Below are 23,078 nucleotides of genomic sequence, written 5' to 3' on the forward strand. Positions count from 1 at the left end.
CCAGATATCCCTGGCGCTGTGATTTTACTCTCGAAGATGGGTTTTACCACGTGCGATGATCGATCGTTCTTTTTCATCGACGTATTACGAATTACAATTCCACCAAGACAATTGAAAGTTACGATACGACGTCTGGCAGATGGGAATTTTCTCTCGTAGAATAATTTAATTATCTCTTTTGTCAAACATTTTGCGAACGAAAAGTTGGAAATAAAAATTAGTTGGCGAAATGTCCCATCGAGATGTCCCGTTAAAATAACAATGAAACGATCGTGTAACATTTGTACGTTTTATAACCCAGTTTCAATTGGAAGCTTGTAATTATAAAAATGCAACGAGGATGATAAATCAGGCGATGGAATTCCTTTGAGTTTCATAAAAAATACATCGAACTTGATAGATGCAATAAGAGGATGAATTACTCTAAATTCGATATTTTCCTCGTAACGTTTTATTTCGCAATTATTACATAAACAGACGTGCTTAATAAGAAAAATGCTCGGTTATATTTTATCGCAACATTTCCCTCAGTCCCATTGTTATTATAATGAATATATTATAATTAAATTACTATTATTAAACGTAATTGCGCGTTATTATTATAATTCTAGGAGTAGATAAAATAAATTCTCCTGTAAAAAATGGTTGCATGCAGAAACAGCATTTAGCCGTAGCTTTATTCTGCCTGATATCCTAACATTATAATGTCACGTGCACTAAACAAATGAAACTAAAAATTAAATACCACATTCTGTCATTCGTGAAGAGTTCACAAATCGTGGCTGGCGGAAAGTTTATTTAAAACAACACCTACCTTCGTAATCATATTTCTTCCCTATGCTCGTCTCGAACGTTATTTTCCCCCAGTCGTTTTCGTTACCTTCCCTTTAAACGTTTCTTCCAAATCATCCACCTTTTTACCCTCCTTCCACCCTTCGATACGTTGACCGCCTCGACACCGGTATTCAGGTGACAGCAAAGATCGTCGTAGGTATTTGAAAAGATATTCCATAATAATAAATTGTTAATTATTTTATTATTTATTTATTATTTATTACAATGTCCTTGCATTACATATAATTCTCTTACCCTAGCACTTCTATAAAATTGTTAATTAATAGTTAATTGTAATAACAGTTGAATGGTTATAAAATAAAAATACGAGAATGGTTTATTAAAAAATTTATTTAGAACGTAAAACTTTAAAGAATTCTATACATAGGTGAGGTTGGACAATGAGTCGTTGTTTTCTTCAAATTCTTTCGTGCCTTTGTTCGACCCATTCGACGTCTTTTATTCGCATAACGTAGTTTGCACGCGCGTCTAATGCTCCTTCCGGAATCGTTTTTTGTATTTTCAGACAAGCCAAATAATTTTCCAACTAACAATTGTCTAAATACTCTAATATTTATATTTCTCCTTGTTGCAATTTTGTAAACCGTCGGAGCGGTTGCAACAGAAATTGCCAGAAAGAATCGAATGCCAAGTTTTCCGTACCGTTTGATTCCTTTTCTAATTGTCGTGGCATAGGAAACCATTTGGTCAGAATAATCTATACTTCCTTTCAATATATTCAACGACGGCTAGTGGTTTTAACCTTGCGAACAAACGAAACGAAAGATCATTCTTGAAACCGCCGCTCGAGCCTGACGGAGATTTCTTTGAAAAGACGCGTGCCAGTCGACGTATTAAACGCCACCTCGACTAATCCACGACTCTGGCCGCCAAGCGAGCCAATAATTAGCCTGCTAAGAATCGTCGGTCTAATTTCCACCGTGCAGTCGCGCCACGCGCTTTACTTTTCCCACAGAATCGTCGTGTTCACCTGCTCTGCATACGCACACGCAACGACGCGGACGCGGAGCAAACAGGTGAGCGAATTCAGCCGCACACGGGTCGGCGCATAGCCGCATAAATACGCGCAAATACGAGCAATAATAGACGAAGAGCGGCGTGTACGGGCGGCCAGGTTGAATTTTAAAGAGAGCCGCGTCATCTTCGTCCGCTGTTCGTAACCGCGTTATCCGCGTATTTGCTGTTGCATAGCCAACGTTGCGTACAAAGGCAGCAAAGCCTGGCTACGTGTGTGCGGCCAGATTATTATGTAGAGCGTCGTCCCCTAACACGTGTTCCCTCGTGTGCACATAAATACAGCTATAGACACAGGTGTGCGGGCAATAGCGTGTTATGCGCGAGTGTGACAGTCTGTAGTTAGCTCGAGGAATCCCGGTGCTCGTCAACGTCGCGCCGTTTGTCATCGTCGTATCCCTTCCTCGCCCTTTTCTCTTCCGGTCTCGCTATTTTCCAATTTCTCTCTCGATCTTCTCGTTATTCTCAGCCACTGTCTCTGTTTCCCGGGCGAGAAGAAACAGAGAAACGAGCGGAAAACGTAACCACAGGCGACAACTGTGGCGATAAACAACAACACGTTGTTGTCCGCGGTCAGCATCGCGATTGTTTTTTGGAAACGGATTTCTCGGGGTCTGCGGGTTCGCCTCGATACAGTCGATTCTTTCATCTGTGTTCTACTCTGTTTACTGGGACTTACGCGTCCCCCGTTACGCGCGGAGCTCGGTCGTTTTCACTTTGTTTGAACGGGGCTGGATCGACGCTCGCGAAGGTACAATATCGCGGAACGTAAACACTCTGGACGAAAGCTATTGATAAAAATACGCCAGGCAACTGGAAACTGCGTAACTCGAAAACCTTTGTAAAATTATGCTGCGAAACGCCGCAGAGATCGGAGGAAGACTCGGTTCAACTGGAATTATTTATTTTAGACTGCAATTTCGAATGGCCAGGCTTCTGCGAGTCGAAGTTGAGCTTCGTAAGTGGTACACGCTGTGAAACACTCGCCAACAACGACAGACCATCGATATTGTCTTGTAATTCAGAATCTTGAACGATATATTTATTTTTTGCAATGGTACACACATTTTCTCCCTCTGTTAATTTATATAAATTATTACACTGCTTCTCGACCTGATTTCTGATGATACTTTGTCAGATTTGCAAGCAACATCTTCCTTATTAACATATTTGCCAATATTATTATCGCACTTGTCACCCACAGGCTCCTCAAAGTTCGTATCGACGCAAGAATTTTCATTATTTTCAATATTTTCATTCGGGCACGTCGCATTAATTGTATCAGAAATATCTTTCTTATCCGTAGAATAAGATTCGAAAATAGATTCTCTAATATTATCGATGCTTCGTTTATTTTCTCTTATATTCTCGTTTGTTTCATCGTAACTGCAGATTTCTAATGCTTTCTAAGTCTACTGACTCTGCATCTCGAAACGTAGGTTGTCCGAAAAGTTTCTTTCGTTTTACGAGCAAATAATAGAAGCACAATGTATTTTATATTATTTTGTCGAATTGCACCGCGACGTTTCACAGACTTGGTTTCTCGTTTGTACGAAGGTGCATTGTCGTAAAACACACGTCTGCGAAAGAAAGACACTTTTCCGACAGCCTAAAGAAGATGGTTTTTCACGCAAGCTAATGGTTTTTCGTCGATCGAACGCGTAATTGCCATCGTCTCTCGCGTCTTTAACTTTCGTCGCGTAAAACGAGTTCCAAGAGGAAGCTTTAAACCGAATGTATTTGTACGAGGCCTCTGTACGTCGAGTTTCCGTTCGCTGAAGCTCTTTTACTCGGAAATTACGATAGAAAGCTGGATAACTCGAAGATTTTATACTCTCTTCCGCTGTGCTTCGCATTTTCTCCGATTTCCCGTCCACCGCAAACGTCTTCCATTGAAATCGAAATTTCGTAATCCGCTGCGTCCAAAAGAAAAAATAAAACAACGTCCGTGTCGAGGGTCAGTGGATCGTCCGTCGTGTAGGACGCGAGCCGCGTCGCCTTTGTAGCAGGTACACAGTTTGTTTTCATTTTGAAAGAGCAATTAGACGTAAATCGTACAGTGTAAACAGGGAAACGGTACGTGTCGTTCAAAGTCGTGAAAATTCGACGCGATCGTCCTACTCGTTTGTCTGTAGGGCACGAGCCAGTCGAGTTTCACCTTCGGTTTCGGTAACACGTTCTCGCAGTCGCGTTACGAATATTCGTCGCGAAATTTCTTCTAAACGATACGTTGCGTCGTTTTACCTTCGTATTAGCCGTTTTACCAATTCAGTGCCTTACGTTTCAAGAGCTGCGGCCCACGGACGAGCATCCCTGCACCACCGTGTTCCTACGCTGGAAATGAGCCTCGGTTGGTAAGTCGTATTAACATTTATAATTAATATCGCGTTAATTCACGTCGAATACGTCGTAAAACGAAACTGCATTTGTCCGTTTTCGTGGACGAACGCACGAGAAACACAGTAAATCGTCGTAGAACGCGATTAATACGTCGTACACGAATTCGCGTTACGGGAAATTGCGTTGTACTGGAATTTTTTCCCTGTGACGTGCGAAATGTAAAATAACGCGTTTGCAACGATCGTTACTATGCCAACTTTCCTTTCCTATGCTTCATCGAATAGTATTTTAGAAATAAATGGCGTATGTACTTTAGCCGATTAAAATAGAAACGTATTTTCAATGCGTGCGAAGAATTTTTTATTTATTTATTTATTTGTTTCATTGAAATTTAATAACAGCGTAATTATGCAAATTTGTCGTTTGAATTTTAACAACAGCGTAATTTATACAAATTTGTCGTTTGAATTTGTTCAAATCGGATAATACTTTTACGATCTTTATTATTCGTTGCAACGTGTTCTTTTTGTTTTCAATCGTTCGAATAAATCTATTCTATGAATATTATTTTATTTATTATATGAAATTATCTATTTTATGAAAACAGTAGCCGCAATATCTCTTGTCGCGTTATAGAAACTGCGCTATACAGCAGCCACTGTATCCAAACTGATTCTGTCCATTTGTCGACTATGTTTTTCGTTTATATTTCGATGATAATAGGAGTTTGTTGTTACTGGAAATTCCAAAGAAATTCCGAGGTGTCTTTTTCATGGTGTTTCTTAAATTTTATTGATAGTAGTAGGTTGTCCGATAAGTTTCTTTCGTCTTATAGGGAAATAATAGACGCACGTTGTTTTTTGTTTTATATTAGTTTATTGAATTATGCAGGAAAATAATAATAGAAATAGAACGAAAATGGATGATATTTAATTCAATAAAATAATATAAAACACAAATTATTGTTCGTCTATTATCGTCTTATGAATCGAAAGAAACTTTTCAGACAATTTAAGAGGAGTTCGTTGTTACTGGAAATTCCAAAGAAATTCCAAGGTGTCTTTTTTATGGTGTTTCTTAAATTTTATTGATAGTAGTAGGTTGTCCGATAAGTTTCTTTCGTCTTATAGGGAAATAATAGACGCACGTTGTTTTTTGTTTTATATTAGTTTATTGAATTATGCAGGAAAATAATAATAGAAATAGAACGAAAATAGATATTTAATTCAATAAAATAATATAAAACACAAATTATTGTTCGTCTATTATCGTCTTATGAAACGAAAGAAACTTTTCAGACAACTTAATATTCTCCAGTTCTGTATCGAACGTTATAGAAACTTATAGAAAATGGAAAGGAGAGTTTTCACAATACGATTAGTCGAGTTTACGGCTGTTTCTCGTATTTGCTCGGTCGCCACTGTCACTGAATTCAATCAACGGTTCGTTCAATCGGCGAACTGAAATTTTGTTGCAGCGAATACAATTCAGATAAGTGGAGTTCTACAGTAGATTTTTAGAATTCGTTTAGCGCGACAATTTTTATCGAATACCGCGAGCTTAGTTACGTTTCGATTAGCAAAATTCGTAATAAATTTTTGCGTTCGAAGATCACAGGAGGAGAAAACATGACGAGCACGTTCGCCTTGATTTACTGTTCTCCATTCGAAGATGCCAGTGTTTTCTCGATTTCTAATTAAAACCGGAGATTAAGTAAAAAGCATAATCGTTAAGACAAGCAGCGTTTGAATGTTATTTAATACGAGAAATATTGTAAGAGCGTTAAAGCGAATGAAAAGAGTCGCGTTTAGCTTCGAAATGAAATAAAAAGACAATTTTCATATCGTACGATTGATCGACGACGTATTATTGTATTTTAAAACTATTTCGCTTAAAAAAAAAAAAAAATAAAAATATAGAAAACGTGACTTTTCGTGTTCTCCACCTTTCGCCTATCTTTTTATCGACTGCGAGATATCTGGTCGTAAAAATCCATCGTTTGACATAACACGCGACCGTATTAAAATCAGAATTTCAATGTCGATACTCGTCGTATGCAAATGATGATAGAAATTTAATAATTCGATTCTAACGGTAGACAATGACGTGAGATTTCCTGACGAAGAGTACTCGTTAATATTTCAATTCCAAATACTGATATTCATTATTCAGGAAAGTAAAGCACGCTCGGTTTTAAGTTTATAATCGATTCGCTCTTTTCGATCGATCGATAAATAAATTAGATGCTTGAAGAAATTATTATCGTCACGGATTAAAAATCCTTTTGGCTAATACAATGTGATTTCAAATGGATAGTTTTTTAGGCAAATGTTTCTACAGGGTTGTAGATTATTTTTCGAAGATTTACAGAATTTTGTTTAATTCTGTTGGTATATCTAAATAAAAATGAATTTTCTCAAGTTCGTTATTCTGAAAATTAATTTATATATTTGATATTTACGTACAATTTTAATATTTAATATTCATATACAATTAATATATAAGCTATATATATTTAATATTTGTATAGAATATTAATATACAATAAATTATGTATTCAATATTTACAGTTTAGAATTTGTTAAGTTTTTTACGAGAAGTATAATCATTTGCCTATTGAGCTCGTTTAATGACACGGCTAGACATAGAAAATGCACAATTTCTTTATATTTTTTTCTACTATACCAAGGCTATAACAAAAGGTAGGGAAAAGTAAGAAGAAGCAACAGGAAGATTCGTCTGGTCTAGGATTTAATTGTAATTTTTCTATTAATATGGAATTAGAGAATTATTTTCATGTACGTATACATGAAAATTGCATCCTCGTTTATGATTATCAGAACACGAATATTAGGAAATGAATGAAGCTTAAAGAGTTAAATTTAAGTGGACAAACCTGAACAGAAATTCTTCTCAGTCTGTGAATATTTCAATAAATATTTCAATAAATATTTCAGTTCAGATATTTTGTTTTTCCACACACATTTAAATTTCCACTAAAATTCATAGACATCCTCGGTCTAACTCATAGTTAGCTCGGTACCTTGATTAGATCGTTAATTAACGACTACGATAGTTTCTGAATTTTATTTTCCACTTTACGTTTCACACAGTGAGTAAGGTCAGTAAGTAATCGATAAATTGAAAAGTACAAGCGTACAAAACTGAAGTGTCTTTGGAAAATAATATTTCGTTTAGTAAATAATGTTATTTATTGAACGAAACGTGTTAAGCGTACCACCGTACTATCTCGTGAAACTCTGCAATATTCGAATTTGAATGTTTCGAAGACTCGTTGACCGGCGATAAAAAGAATTTCGTATTTTAAGAGACGATGCAAGCCCGTTACGTAGTTTCCTTAAGAATGTCGTAGTAAGTGGCAGCGCAGATTTTCTTATTTGATAGAATAATTGAAGCAGATTTATCTCTCCGCACACGTTGAACCACGACTGGGGCACATGCTACTCGCCTAATTTAGAGAACCGATCGCGTAACATAGAAATACTGCGCGAATTGTTCCCATAATTGTGCCATTGATTTTCCCGCATTTTAAAAAAATTCGAAAATGCGCATAAAAAATATCAAATATGCAAAATATCTCGCGTTCTAACTATCCAACAAACAAGACAGTTTTCTATCAAGATTCTTTACCTTTACGTCCAATTACATTCTGAGAGATACGAATTTGCATAAAAATCCGCAGCGTAGCGTACTTCACGTAAACAGCGTTCTCAAGCAAAAGGAAATTTTATTTCCGGACGATACCCGCAGTGGCCCATTTTTCGCTCGCGCTCTTCCATTAAAATTGAAAACCATTGAACTACGATCGTTCCGAGGACAACAATGCCAGCTCGATGATCACACGTTCCGTGAAGCCAGCAGATTCCGCAACGCTTATGAACGAGAATGGAAATACCGCGGTGTCCAGGATAAACCAAACTCTTGTTACAAGAAGAGCAACAAGCTAAGCTCCTTGATCCGGCACCAACCACGTAACAACGTTACACGGGCAGCGGAGTAAACGCGAGAGGACAGCAGACGTGGTGAAATAGTTGATGGACTATACAGTACATAGCGTGATACAGGTGCACGGGACACGTGTTCTTGTGCGACTCGACAAGATCGTCGGATTCCTGGCGAGAAAGCGAAACGCGACGACCACGACAATACGCCTCGTTGGTCGTATCGAACGAACTGTGCTTTACATCTGTCACGGTATCTGTACCGCGTCAAGTGACTTTGCTTTTATTACGATTTTCCTGTACAACGTGCGAAATTCGTTTGAAATTCATTTGGCCCGCGTAAGACGTTTCGTACGGCGGGAAAATTGTTTTCTCGATTGATCGACGAGGTAAAATGGTCCTGTGCCAAGACAGAGACAGAGGCCGTTGGTCGATTTGATGGAATCGTTGCGAGAAAAGCGATTTCGAGGCGGATCGCGACGATAGGAATTGCCGGCGGTTGGGTAACGTTTTCTTAGACGCGCGTTACGCAAGCTTTTTGAAAAAGCTCGGCTCCGCTGGCGCGCGTTCGCGAGTCCATGAAACTCGTTACGCAAGAGCCAGAATCACCGGTTACTTTCTCGACGATCGTTGCACCGTTCACCTGGCACCGTATACAACTTGGCTTGGCCAGCGCAAGCACATGTTGCAGACGATGGATGCTTGAAGAACGACGCTGCTACTCGAAATTTCCTCGTTCAACGTACTCGCCGTTGTCTAAGAAAGAATTACGCAAATGACTGTCATTCGGCCGTCGTTTCAACCTTGTTACGTCTGCCGGCTTATTTTTTACCGCCTCGTTTATGGTAATCCCGTGTTTTTATCGTGGCGAGGCTTTCTAAGTTTCAAGAAAATGTAAAGACTCGCTGTTAACTTGGAAATATAGTAGAGCCTTCCATAATTAGTGGAACTAACGGGGGACAAGAATGTTCGGATAATGGAACCACCTCTTTTCTTATGTTAAATTCCATTCGTTCGAGGGCAGCAGATCCTCGCGTACCAACGATAAAAGCGACTGACGTTTGGGAATTTTTCCTTTTTTTTAAACACCTCGAATACCAATAAGTCTAATAAATAGAAATTTAAAAAATCTAACAAGTTGGTTATACGCTAGAAAAATTTACCAAATTGTCTAAATGGACAAACTTTAAAGTACAAATTAAATAAAAAATTGGTCACACGGTAGGTACTTCGAATACCAATAAGTCTAATAAATAGAAATTTAAAAAATCTAACAAGTTGGTTATACGCTAGAAAAATTTACCAAATTGTCTAAATGGACAAACTTTAAAGTACAAATTAAATAAAAAATTGGTCACACGGTAGGTACTTCGAATACCAATAAGTCTAAAAAATAGAAATTTAAAAAACCTAACAAGTTGGTTATACGCTAGAAAAATTCACCAAATTGTCCAAATGGACAAACTGTAAAGTACAAATTAAATGAAAAATTGGTTACACGGTAGGCACTTTGAATACCAATAAGTCTAAAAAATAGAAATTTAAAAAATCTAACAAGTTGGTTATACGCTAGAAAAATTCACCAAATTGTCCAAATGAACAAACTGTAAAGTACAAATTAAATAAAAAATTGGTTACACGGTAGGCACTTCGAATACCAATAAGTCTAATAAATAGAAATTTAAAAAATCTAACAAGTTGGTTATATGCTAGAAAAATTCACCAAATTGTCCAAATGGAAAAATTGTAAAGTACAAATTAAATGAAAAATTGGTTACACGGTAGGCACTTCGAATACCAGTAAGTCTAATAAATAGAAATTTAAAAAATCTAACAAGTTGGTTATACGCTAGAAAAATGTACCAAATTGTCCAAATGGACAAACTGTAAAGTACAAATTAAATAAAAAATTGGTTACACGGTAGGCACTTCGAATAACAATAAGTCTAATAAATAGAAATTTAAAAAATCTAACAAGTTGGTTATACGCTAGAAAAATGTACCAAATTGTCCGAATGGAAAAATTGTAAAGTACAAATTAAATAAAAAATTGGTTACACGGTAGGCACTTCGAATAACAATAAGTCTAATAAATAGAAATTTAAAAAATCTAACAAGTTGGTTATACGCTAGAAAAATTCACCAAATTGTCCAAATGAACAAACTGTAAAGTACAAATTAAATAAAAAATTGGTTACACGGTAGGCACTTCTTCCGCAACGCAGGTAAATAGTCTTGAAGTACAAATGTTATTTTGTTTTTATTCTTCTCTATCATCTGTCTTTCTCCTCGTTCTTTGTTGTATGTTGTACGAGTCTTGCGCTCACCTTCGACGATGTAAACATTTTTATGAATTTCTTTTAAGCTGCCTATTGTTTACACCTTTTTTCACAGCGTAAGTAGACAGTACCGAAGGACGTTTTCTTTTCCTTTGTTTCCTCTTGTCGTTTATTCCTCTACTTTCTCTTTCGATGATCCTCCAGTATCGATCATTCGCAAAGTATAATACATGCAGTTACTATAAATAGGATCACGTCTAATCTTTGCTTCTTGCCATTGTCATCTGAATATGCTCGATATACCCGGCGGTACAAAGGGATAAGCGATTTCCGTGGAAAAAATATGACAGAAACGCGGCGGCAAGGTTCATTTCCATGCTGCTTTGTTTCGAACAAATTCACGTGGAAAGTGCGTAGGGTGCGAGCGCACTTTATTAAATTCGGTTCAGCGAGTATCACTGCAATGTAGAAAAATAACGAGTCGTATTGTTAAAAAGTATTTTTTTCTCCCTGATGGACGTATCAAATATTGTTTTGCAATTAATAGAAAAAAGGAATTGTATGAACCGCTTAAACGAATAAGGGAATAAAATAAATTTCCTTCGTGTCTCTTTCTACGGATGTAAAATAAAATCGCGCAAAGTGTTTCTATGAAACTGACGTAATATTTTCGCGTACCTGCGTATTCGCCATTGGCGATGTATTTTTCAAATTAATTTCCTTCCGTTACGCTAGCTTATTTTATATTTATCTCTTCGTACGAAACTAATCATTTTTCAGCTGTTTCTTCTCTTCTTCCGCTTTTCGACCACGCGTGTAATATCTGTTTTATATTTGTTCGAATATTTTGGATCAACACGTAGCACGCACCGATATCACAGCCAATGAACATGATCGAAAAATCATAATGTATCGCGAAGCTTTTTGAGTAGAATACCGATTGGAGCGTAAACTTGTATAAAAATAACGTTGGAAATATTATTCCATGCGTATTGTTTTTCTCTATTGTCCGTGGCAACGTGGCTTTTCGAAAATATCGAACGGTACACTCGGCTCGTAGCTGGCCCGGCGAATTTTTATTTTCTACGCTAACAAAGTTGCATTCGGTTTAGAGGAAATTATCTCGATTAGAAGGTGGAAGTAATAGAAAATCAGCGATCATCCCTCCGTGTCGAAAATTTGAACGATCATTTCCATCTTTTTCCCCCCGTTTGCTCGCGTTTCAATTTCCAGCCGTACGAAAACATCGCTCAGTGTATTTGAGTTTATCGTAGCCCATTCTTTTTCTCCTTTTTTTTTCCAATTCGATCCTGGCTATTGTTGCGAACGGGGTGAATTCTCAAAGCGAGCGCCGTTTGAAAATTAATAGAAATTCGACGCGGATGGATGCGCTCTACATAAATAAATCGATCGTTCCCATTAATTGAGGGAACACGATTTTCAACGATGTTTGTCCAAGTCGTGTGGGAACTGTTAGATCTCGCGCGAAGAGTCAAAGAATTTGTTAAACCAACGATGAGATTAATTCGAAATATTTAGAAAGAGAAAGAACGACGTTAACACGTTGATTTTTAAGCTGTTGGATTAAGAAAAGGAAGACTTCGACGGACGAACGTTTAAAACTCGTATTAACCTCGATGTTAATGGATGGAACTTGGGAGGCTGAAATTAACGAAGCTTCATATACTAAAAATATTAACGTAGAAACGAAGTTATCACGGCAACGAATAAATTCATTTTCTGTAGCTTGGTCGAACGATAAGAGACAAGTTTTTATTCGAACAACGAGGCCGAACGAGTAAATATTTAATTACTCGAATATGATTTAATTGTTGAAATAATTATTTAATTATTGGATTGTTTATCGTTGGAAAATACGTACACGAAAACACGGTGAAAAACGTAGGAGCTGGATAAAATACAATAGGATTCGGTATTGGTAGAGGTTAAATGAAATTCGCAACACTTGCGTTATTTACAATTATACGCACGGTACATCCGCTTTGTAGAATCGTTGCTGTCAGCGCTTAATTTATAATTCCGGTGAACAAATAATTCCCTCTCGATAACAAGCGTCAGTCATTTTATCAAACCATTACAATAATATATAACGTGGCAATTTATACAACAATGTCGTCCACCTTACAATGGACAAATAGAACAATAGATAAAAGCATGTATTCATTTTACAACGATATTTTTATACTTGCAATTGGTGGGAAAATTTCGATACAAATTTCGAATCCGACAGACGGTCGACGTGGTTTGATAGAAAATATTTTTTGGCGAATGGAACAAGCCCCGTGAAGGGTTAACGAAGCGATTGTTTCTCCAGATTCACTGCGATCATTTTTATTTCTTATATTTAGGACAAGTTCCTTTCGTTTTATAAGAAAACAGTAGATTCACAATATTTTTCGTTTTATATTATCCATGTTTGTTGTAAAAGTCGAGTCTGTAAAAGAAAGACACTTTCCGGACGACCTGATATTTTTCTGCACCACCTCGATGTACTGTATTAGTATGTTTGTTTGTATATCAAAGCGTTACTATTATTATCGTATTTATCTACATCGCGTCATCGATCATTGGACCGGCGATTTTCACGCACAGCGTAATACGTTTCCACCTACGAGATTCCCAACGTAAATTTATAATGTTACACGCTTCGTATTAATTTGCCCGATCGCGTATAAATTATATTAGCGAATGTACGAGGTTCTTTAGACGTATTCGTGGACAATACGTGTCTCTGTAAAAATCCATACAGCGGACGATCGAATGACGCGAGCTCGGTATCGCGCGTGTTCCTTAGACATGGCCGAGCAACGATAAAACGTGGCAATAAAATTATTATCACTGATAGAGAGACGAAGAAAGATAGTATCCGGTGAATCGGCGATGAAATTTCCACAATATGACTGTAACATTGGATAGGTTTAATGGAGAAATCGATCCGCCGTGTAAACCACTTTTCTCCGCCGCATTCTCTCGGCCCAAAGATTCTCACGCTTCGATATTCGTCCCATTATATTCCTTGCATTATATTTTAACATGGCGACTTTCCTTTGGCGCGCTTCACGACACCAATCGTCCGGTTTCCGCTTCTCGGAGCTGCACCTTTCAGCTCGTCGTCGTCGTCGTCGTCGTCCTCGTCCTCCTCATCCTTTGCACGCTCGTCTGGCTCGACGTCGCGATTCTGATTGGACATAACGCTGCCGTTTATCCGTCTTTCGACGTAACGAGGTAGCGCTGCGACGCCGATTCGAGCTCGCTGACGCAGATCCGACGCCCACGCGGAGCAAATTCCCTCGCTCTACGCCTTTACGGCTAACCTTTGCCGGCCACGTTTCCCTGCTGCACGGCTATCCGCTTCGTTTTCGTTCTCCGTTTATCCGGCACCGGTGTGTAAAAATATTGCTGATTTCACTGTGACGAGAAAGCGGCGAAAGAAGCAGCACGCTGCAAAAGCATAGGCGACCGTGTAAATCCAGTAACAGGTGTTAACTTGTAAATCCGACGATCCGCGGATGTTTATACGATTCCTTATTTTTGCCGGGCCGAGAAAAAAAAAAGAGAGAAGCTGAACGCTGATTTGTTTCATTCGTTAAGCGTCACTTGATCCGCGTGCTTCACGTATTTCCGTATATTTTATCTTATTCTTCTCTGTGTATTTACATGGCTCCGATTCCGTCCATAGCCCCCTGTTTATTTTATCGCGTTTTTTTTTTTTTTTAATTGTCGTTAAACAACGCGGGAACTCGATCGGCGACTCATTGCTTAGAAAACGGATACCTTTCCACCTGGAAAGATAATAACGCAACTGTTGATCGTACAGGCGCCATTGAACTTGGAGAACAAGAAAAAAAAAAAGAAATGAAAACGCATTCTTCTCTTCATCCTTTGACCTTTTTCCTGTAACCGCGCTGGTAACGGAGTTGTAACGTGAGAAACAGTTGCTCATTTTTGTCAGAGTCGCTCACAAGCCATTGGCAAAAAGAATCGTAGGAAATATTCGTTGATTGTTTTGTAATACAGCGAGTCGGAGGACGCGCTCGCAATAATCGAATTCGGCTCGGATGGAACAAAAGAGACGGTACATTTGCAATAGATTTAAAGCAGGATTTTGGTGTCTGATTTAATAACGCATCAGTGGTATTGGTTTGGCCATATGTGATAAATGCCGAAATCGCAGGGGCTTAGCAGCGACTTGTTTTGTTTCGTACAGGAATTATCGTTGCGCGAATTATTCTTCCGATATACATACAATTAATTCGATGGTAAAATTAGCTGTTGTGCGCCGAGGATGTTTGATACGATCGCGGCGTCCTTTGCTCCGTTACATCGATTTACAATTTAAAACCGCGATCGTTCTTCGACGGAGCGTTTTCTTCGAGAAATTCGCGAGCGAAAATAATTTTGGTAATTGCACGAACCGTTGCGAATAACTCGAGCAACGAGCAAAGAATTTCAGAGATGCTTCACGCAGATATTGTACGTTCGCGTGAAACTGTTTGCGTCAGAAATTGGAAAAATGATTTTATACAAATTTGCCAGAGTACAACGATGCGGAACAGTAACGAGACAGATTTCTTTCAAATTATTCATCTTAAAAGAGCGGAGGATTATTTTCGTTACGCGCGCATACGTCGTCAGATTTAATAAAGAAGTTTAATCTACAAACAGTCTTCATTAACCTATTAAACTTTTTCAATAAATCTCTTTCTTCCGCAGCAATTCTGTTACCTTCGTCCCACCTTCTTTCCACCAGCCAACATTCCTCATGCCAAGAATTGACCAACAGGAATATCAACTCTTCTGCATCATTGCAGACGTCTTCGAGTTCTGTCGTCGAGTTCTGTCGTCGAGTTCTGTCGTCGAGTTCTGTCGTCGAGTTCTGTCGTCGAGTTCTGTCTTCGAGTTCTGTCTTCGAGTTCTGTCTTCGAGTTCTGTCTTCGAGTTCTGTCTTCGAGTTCTGTCTTCGAGTTCTGTCTTCGAGTTCTGTCTTCGAGTTCTGTCTTCGAGTTCTGTCTTCGAGTTCTGTCTTAGAATTCTGTCTTCGAGTTCCGTCTTCGAATTCTGTCTTCGAGTTCTGTCTTAGAATTTTGTCTTTGAGTTCTGCTTTCCAATTTTGTCTTCGAGTTCTGTCTTAGAATTTTATCTTTGAGTTCTGCTTTCCAATTTTGTCTTCGAGTTCTGTCTTTCAATTTGGTCTTCGAATTTTGTCTTCGAGTTTTACTTTTCCAGTTTTGTCTTCGAATTCTGCCTTCCAGTTTAGTCTTAGAGCTCAGCTTCCCAATTTTGTCTTCGAGTTTTTTCTTAGAATTTTATCTTACAATTATGTGTTGCAGCTGTGTCTTCGAATTGTGTGTTTGAATAGAATTTGTCAAAATTAAATGTCTGTAAATCTGGAAAACTCAGTTGAAACTAAAAGTATGGGAACCGTGATCGAGCTCACTTTTCGTAAGTTTCGCCACAGTTTGGTAGTTAACGTTTTTGGAGAAGCAAAAGTTAGAACAGTCTCGTCGAGATAACTGAGCTGTACTCGTGTGTTGAGAGCGCATTGCTCCACTTGTGGTTCTTCTATTTGCGGTCACAGAAAAGTTGGTATCATTTACGATCGTAGAAAAATCGGTGATATTTGAGGTTGAACGAAGCAGAAAGTGAGCCCTCTGAAAACATCGCCACTTGCTACCGTTCCACTTTCATTCATAGGGAAAATTAGCGCAACTTTCTGTTTACTTGAGCGGCTTATCAACTTTGATTTAAGTATCAACATTCTTCACTGTACCAACATTTTACTTACAACATTATCTAATACTATTTTCAACTATTGTTACGGAGTACCATACACAATATTGAAATTTATTTCATTTATCAAATTTATTTTAATACACATACATTTACTTTATATAAAATAGACATTAAACTCAAATATTACACTCTGTACCATCGTGTAGAAATTTATATAAAATTTATAATTTAATCGTTGCATAGAAATTTACATCCCAATGTCCCAGCCTCGGAAGCATAAAATTTTCAGATTTTATTATACTAAATCATACCAGAAACAACTAAGAACATTAATATCAAAAATTCCTGTGGTTCTTTAATTAGCCTCGAAAATATTTCTCTCGTTGCTTGAAAATCATTTCGCCTATAAAGAAACCGACGAAAGGATTCGGAGATTCTTTTCGGTAAAATTTCTAATTTCTGACGCACGTCCTGTCACAACTTTCTCCCGATCTCTTTTCTTCCACGTGGATGATAAACAAGAAAGGAAAGAAATTGATATAAATTGAGAGAAGCTGTCAAAAACGTGGACGAGATTGCGTAAGAGGAGATCCGCGCAACTTTGATTATTTAAATGCGCGATGGGAACATCTAATCTGATAGGCTCTGGCGAAACATATCGCATGAAGTATGATTCATTGTCCCGCGATGCAATTAAATATTGTCTTCTCCCTCCGCGGTCCAGTTCTGCTCGATTTCTTTTTGATTCAGGCTGCCTCGTGGGAATGAGAAACCGTCGGCGTTTTTCACTTTTCTCTCTGCCTCGCTTAGTTTCACGTAGCGCGACTCTGACGCCTACGCACTGCCGCTTCTTTCTTCATTTCCATTTGATTTCTTCGGATCTTCTGGCCTGCAGTTAGAAAAATCTTTATTTCTTGTTTACGTCGCTTGTTTCTTATTTTTTTTTCCTTGGAAAATATGTCACTGGTATTTTCTTTTCTTTTCTTTTTAATTGCCTTGTAGAAGCTGTCGAGGTTTCTTAATTTTTTATCTCTTCTGGTTCTTTCGAATTTTTCTATTTCCTATTTCTGTTTGTCCCAATTTTTATTTGCACTTAATTTCGGGAAAAAATCGCACAGAGGAGAATATCAAAAAAACGTTTCTTCTTCGATGATAATTGTGCCGAATAACTTGTTATTGGCTAATTTTCACTAGTTTCTCAGCTTCCTCTCTTTAACTGCAGATCTCAGCACAGCGAGAAAGTTGCAAACTTGAAAAGAGTAAATTAATAGTTTAATAGTAAATTATCAAGTAATTTACCTAAATGATTAAAAATTACATCATATTCGATTAATCTTGCCAGGAAACTGAGTTCTATATATATATATCACATCCAATCACTATCAATAATAAGACAACGCACTAAATATTCTATTAGACAAAATTTAATCGAAAAACTGAATGGAAAGTTATTTCTTACCTACACGTCGCCAAGAAATTCAAGATTTATGACTACAATTAAATCTCTCTCTAGGTATATAAATCAAAATAATATTATTCTTTGCACAATCTCTGTTCTCTTTCCTTATCTCTTTCTAAATTTGTTTAACTACCAATAAGTAAAGCAGCGTGTGCAGCGATCAAACATTTAAGAAAAGATTGCTAGAACAGCGGCGAACTATCCGATGCAGGAATTATCATCGCCTATTTGATGGCGTTGGCGATATAATAAATGGCAAACAAAGCGTGGTCGATGGCGAAGCTAATTCTCGGTAAATTTCGCTAAGTGTACGGCAGTCATCGATTTGTTGTGTCAACGCGAGATCAAATAAAACACGCGTTTTATCGCATAAACCATAAACGCCGGTATTAATTAGTTGACGTTCGATAGCAGTACAATTTACCGGCTGCTTTTTCACCTGTTAAACGTTTCACAGATGAAGATATCGAGCCGATAAGATACGCGACGAATGCATGACAGATATTCGTATAATGTAACGATCCTATGCGTTGGTTTCTTTCTAATTAAAATCAATCGCGCGTTACGCAGATCGCAGTTGAATCTGGAAAATCATTAGAATGTCGTTGCTAAGAATTCCGATAAGGTACGCCGATGCACGATAAATATTGATAACGTGAACTAACATTTACGCTTTGTAATTAAAATGATCGATGCGCTTCTACTCGTGCCCATTCATAAATATTAGGACGGTAATAAAGGCTTTGGTAAATCTGGAAAATCGCTTAGGTTTACGTTATTTGTGCGAAGATTTCTCAAGAATATCGATAAGCTACGTCAATTGCTGGTAAATATTTATAAAGCTGCTTTGCAAATTGACACTCGTAAACAAACATTTGTAATTAAAATGATGGACGCATGTATAATCCCATTCATAAACGTTTAAGACGCTTACAAACACCGCGATAGATATGAAAACTCGTTGGAAAGTTATTTTCTAGAAATATCGTCGTTTCTGATAATATCGATAATGTGCCTTGAAAACTGACAGTTCTTCTCTGGGATTGAAATCATTTACGAAAATCATTAGGAAGTTGATTACTGTTTCAAGATTCTCATCTCATAGCAAACGATTTTCAATGGATCTTTTTCGCCTAATCGAATCCAATGGAACCTTCCCTATGGGATTTGGGTTAGAAATCTGCAATAATTTATTTATTTATTAATTAACATATTTCACTGTAAAAATTACTATAAAAATACGAACAGTGTCTCGACAAAATTATATTATTTCTTCAAATGGCCGTCTTGCACGCGTAGAGGAATTCTGACCGATCAGTCGCTTCGTTAACAATTTATTTAATTTACGTTTCGTACGAAAGTAACACACGTCCAAATATTTATGAATATTTATGAACAGTTTTTCTGTTATATTGCAACCGTAATGCCGACAAGTAGATCCGCGATATTGGAAATTTGACTTGGCAAAGAATACCGTAATAATCGTTTGGAATTCTTCTTTATTTTTCTATTGCTTCGTTAATTTGATATCCCGTGTCAATATTTATTTCTCGCGTCGGCGAATATAATCTTGCGTATAAATCAATGAAATCCGATGATCGATATTAACCAGCTTCGTTACTAACGAAAGATGGGCTAAATTTAGAAGAGGCTACGATTAGAATCAACACTATGATCTCAACTATTGTTTCGCCGAGACGTTACTTCCGCGTGCTACCGATGTTCAACATTATGTTTCGTGAATGCAATAATTAAATCTCTACATTGTTCAGGCGAATGCATTCCATTGCAGTTTACTGTACAGAACGAAACCATTCTCTAACAAAGTGCGCACCGTTACTTTCAGACACTGTTCAACGTTATTCGAACAACTATCGCCACGTTATTCTTCATTCGATTCTAATTTCTTATTTGCTTATCCATTATGATTATTTCATAATTATTAATTATTTATTTATTATGTTATGAAACGCTAGAAGGTCTGTGTGTTCGTACATTGAATGAAAAGGAGATGAAACAGTGGGGCAAATGTAGGTAATTAGCCGCCCACTGGAAAAAATTAATTTTTCCAATTTCCCTCCGTCTGCTCGCGCCACGCAGAAACTACTTCGCGAATTTTCACCGTCTCTTTTCTCCTCTATGGCTTACTACAGCTACCAGGAAGTCAAACAAAGTACGTTCCATCTCGATCCGTTTCGCAGAAGCTGACGAGTAGCTGAGTCGTGTGCACTGTGCCATGTTTGCCAGAGAACAGACAACGTTGGTCATCGTTTGCGCCGTTTTTCCTTTGAAATCGAACCTTTCTACTACGAAGAATTAGCTAAACGTTAGTGCGAAAAACACGGGTTTCGTCGATGAATAATTCACCTGCCGTAAAAGTCGTTTTCTATATATCGGTGCGTGTCCGGTTTATGCGAACGATCAAAGACAAACTATAATTTTCCCACTATATTTGAGGCAAAATGGCGATGGCTTTCGTGACGCAGTTTCAACAGCGTTCTCCATTTCGAATTTCGCGGCGATGAGGAACAGGGTTCCGCGACGAACGCGGCGGAACGTTCGAAAGGAGCAGCCGCGTGGCGCTTTTCCCGCCGCGACGAGCGGCGTGTCGCTGCCACAAAGAGCGCATAAACGCGGCGGAGGCCTTCGACTGCTGTCGGTGGTATGTGAAAGGAGAGTCGGCGGAGATATTTCCTTGGGTTAACGGGCGCGACGAGGAAAGAATCGCGTGGCGCGAGAGGGAGGAAAGGCGAGGCGGTCGCGCGCGACTCACCGAAGAGCGAGAACCTCGAAGAGACGGCGGACGAGGATGGAGCGACTCCGGTCTCGTGAAAGAGGCAACGGAGGAACGAGTCTTGCAGCAGCTAGAAAAGAGGAAGAGGAGGGAGTGATCGGGGTGCTTGATCTGTGTAGAGATATGTGCGTGTACGTGGCGGACGAGCGAGTAGAGGGGAAAGAGCAGAGAGGGTAAATTTATCTGTTGGCGCCGCGCTGCCGAGAGGAGCCTCGTACTACCGACCACGGTTTTACTGTTCTCAGTCGCGCCGTTACACCAAACTTTCGGTCCTATCAGCCCCGTTAGCATTTTTCCTGCGTCCCGTGAAACGACGTGCGCTCAGCCTCTCGCGTTGCTACCAACAGGTTAACATTGCCAGAGTACGGCGATGGTACAACACGAGTCATAGCTTTGACTCCAAGTGGACGATACACGTTCTCTTTCCTTCTGAGCTTTCCGTCCAGTCGATCCCTTGGTCGTTAGCGACGAGTCAAGTAGGTTCAAGTTGTTGGATTCCGGCTGATGGAAATTTGACAACGAGTTGGAAAGTTGGAGGTTTTATTCGTAACGGGCAACTGTGAGCTGCTACCGACTAGGCAGAACTCAGTGTATTACCGAGAAGTGGTTCTCGTAGCCTAATCGATGATAGTATGACGAGGACAATCGTCAGGGAGCAATGACGGGAAAAAGGGTCGTAGTTCAGGATCATTCAGGAAGGAGAAACAGAGATTAGGGCGTTTGTTGCGGGATAAGTCTGTGATGTTTGTCGTAGCACGAGTCTATGACTGTTTCAGCATGAGTCTGTGATATTTATTCCAGCATGAGTCTATGATATTTGTTGCAGCATGAGTCTATGATATTTGTTGCAGCATGAGTCTATGATGTTTGTTGTAGGATAAGTCTATGATGTTTGTTGCAGCATGAGTCTATGATGTTTGTTGTAGCATGAGTCTATGATATTTGTTGCAGCATGAGTCTATGATATTTGTTGCAGCATGAGTCTATGATATTTGTTGCAGCATGAGTCTATGATATTTGTTGCAGCATGAGTCTATGATGTTTGTTGTAGGATAAGTCTATGATGTTTGTTGCAGCATGAGTCTATGATGTTTGTTGTAGCATGAGTCTATGATATTTGTTGCAGCATGAGTCTATGATATTTGTTGCAGCATGAGTCTATGATGTTTGTTGTAGGATAAGTCTATGATGTTTGTTGCAGCATGAGTCTATGATGTTTGTTGTAGCATGAGTCTATGATATTTGTTGCAGCATGAGTCTATGATATTTGTTGCAGCATGAGTCTATGATGTTTGTTGTAGGATAAGTCTATGATGTTTGTTGCAGCATGAGTCTATGATGTTTCTTGCAGTATGAGTCTGTGACGTTTGTTGCAGGATAAGTCTGTGATGTTTGTTGTAGCATGAGTCTATGATGTTTGTTGTAGGATAAGTCTATGATGTTTGTTGCAGCACGAGTCTATGATATTTGTTGCAGGCTAAGTCTAGGACGTTTGTTGCAGCAAGAACGAGGAGTTGGCCATCCAACAAAGTCTTTGACTAATTGAATAGTATTTCTTAGATGTTGCTGGCCGTTAGCGTGACGTTACGTACAATTCGTTCGATATTGCCTCCTCTCTTTTAACCGCTGCGATTGTCTCGAATAACGTAAAACAAGCTAACAAGCTAATCGTTTCCCGTCGTCTATAATAATCGTCAACGTCTCTCGCGTCTTTAACTTTCGCATTTACGTGTGTCGAATAAAACGAGCTTCAAGAGAAAGCTTAAGGGGAATATTATTGTGCATTTGTACGAAGATTCGTACGCCGAATTTTCCCTTGCCAAACCTCCTCTTCCACTCGGAAATTTCAGTACGTCGAAAGCTCGATAACTCGAGGATCTCAGCTCTTCCCTCGAGGTTCCAGTCACCCAGCTTCGACTGTGATGTGCGATGGTTGTTAGCAGCTGATTTTCGCAGAAGGTCGGTTTATTTCGTCGAGGATGTGGTCATGGATGATTTTGGCCGGTTCTTAGTCGGAACAATAAGACCTTATCTCTTCTGTTCATGCATTTCCCATGTATCGGCAGGTAGAAGTCCTGAGTCGTGTTTGAGGTATAGAGGTTCCTCTTGTTGCATTCCAAATTCCATTCCACCCACGTTCTTTTTTTCTCTTATCTTTCTCTTCTCTTTTTCATCCACTTGCGGCAATTGCTATCAATTCCTCCCTCGGAGTTATAAATATAATTTTGCCGGGAAAAATGGCTAATTTTGAGACAAAGTCGAACAGAATACACGTTCGCGCGAATATCTTTCATTGTATCCCTGCCGTCTGTCGATTCCTGAAGTGGGTCCCACGTATTTGTTACGCCTAGTAGATTTTGGGCTGATTCAACGCCTTTTAAACTGTCTCCCAAGTTTCGTCTTGTCCGGAATGGCTTCTGTGACGAATGACGATGTACCTTCTGTAATGAACGATGGTGTATTCCACTGTTAGGTGAACTTCCCATTAATTGACACTTCTTCTTCGCTCAAGATCTACTGGTGAGCGAGTTTTCTGTGGCCTGTTACGATTCTTGGTCGTGTTTCGCCAGAGTACGAGCAATGGTCCTCTCGAAGAAGCCATAGCTTCGATGATTTCCAAT

At 38.8% G+C, this 23,078-nt stretch overlaps 1 protein-coding gene and 1 long non-coding RNA gene across 7 annotated transcripts in view; one reads left to right on the forward strand and one right to left on the reverse strand.

Annotated features, from left to right (window-relative positions):
* Window positions 1-1,852: 1,852 nt before the first annotated feature.
* The window catches only part of tara (SERTA domain-containing protein 2 taranis), a 273,063-nt gene continuing 251,837 nt past the window's right edge, over window positions 1,853-23,078 (forward strand). The window contains exons 1-2 of one of the 6 annotated variants that reach the window (XM_076625895.1): window positions 1,853-1,871; window positions 4,158-4,223. The gene's annotated coding sequence lies outside the window, so the exon portion shown is untranslated. Of the gene's footprint in view, window positions 1,872-2,163; window positions 2,828-2,867; window positions 2,886-2,907; window positions 2,927-3,175; window positions 3,879-4,157; window positions 4,224-23,078 lie in introns of those variants that run through there. The other 5 variants (XM_076625894.1, XM_076625897.1, XM_076625896.1 and 2 more) reach the window with 5 other exon arrangements.
* LOC143303863 (uncharacterized) lies at window positions 19,603-20,571 on the reverse strand. Its single transcript, XR_013060527.1, has 2 exons — window positions 20,031-20,571; window positions 19,603-19,969 (listed from the first exon to the last, which is right to left on the reverse strand). It is a non-coding gene; the product is annotated as an uncharacterized LOC143303863 (long non-coding RNA).

The sequence above is a fragment of the Bombus vancouverensis genome, chromosome 17 (assembly GCF_051014615.1).
Source record: "Bombus vancouverensis nearcticus chromosome 17, iyBomVanc1_principal, whole genome shotgun sequence".
Classification (NCBI taxonomy): Eukaryota; Metazoa; Arthropoda; class Insecta; order Hymenoptera; family Apidae; genus Bombus; species Bombus vancouverensis.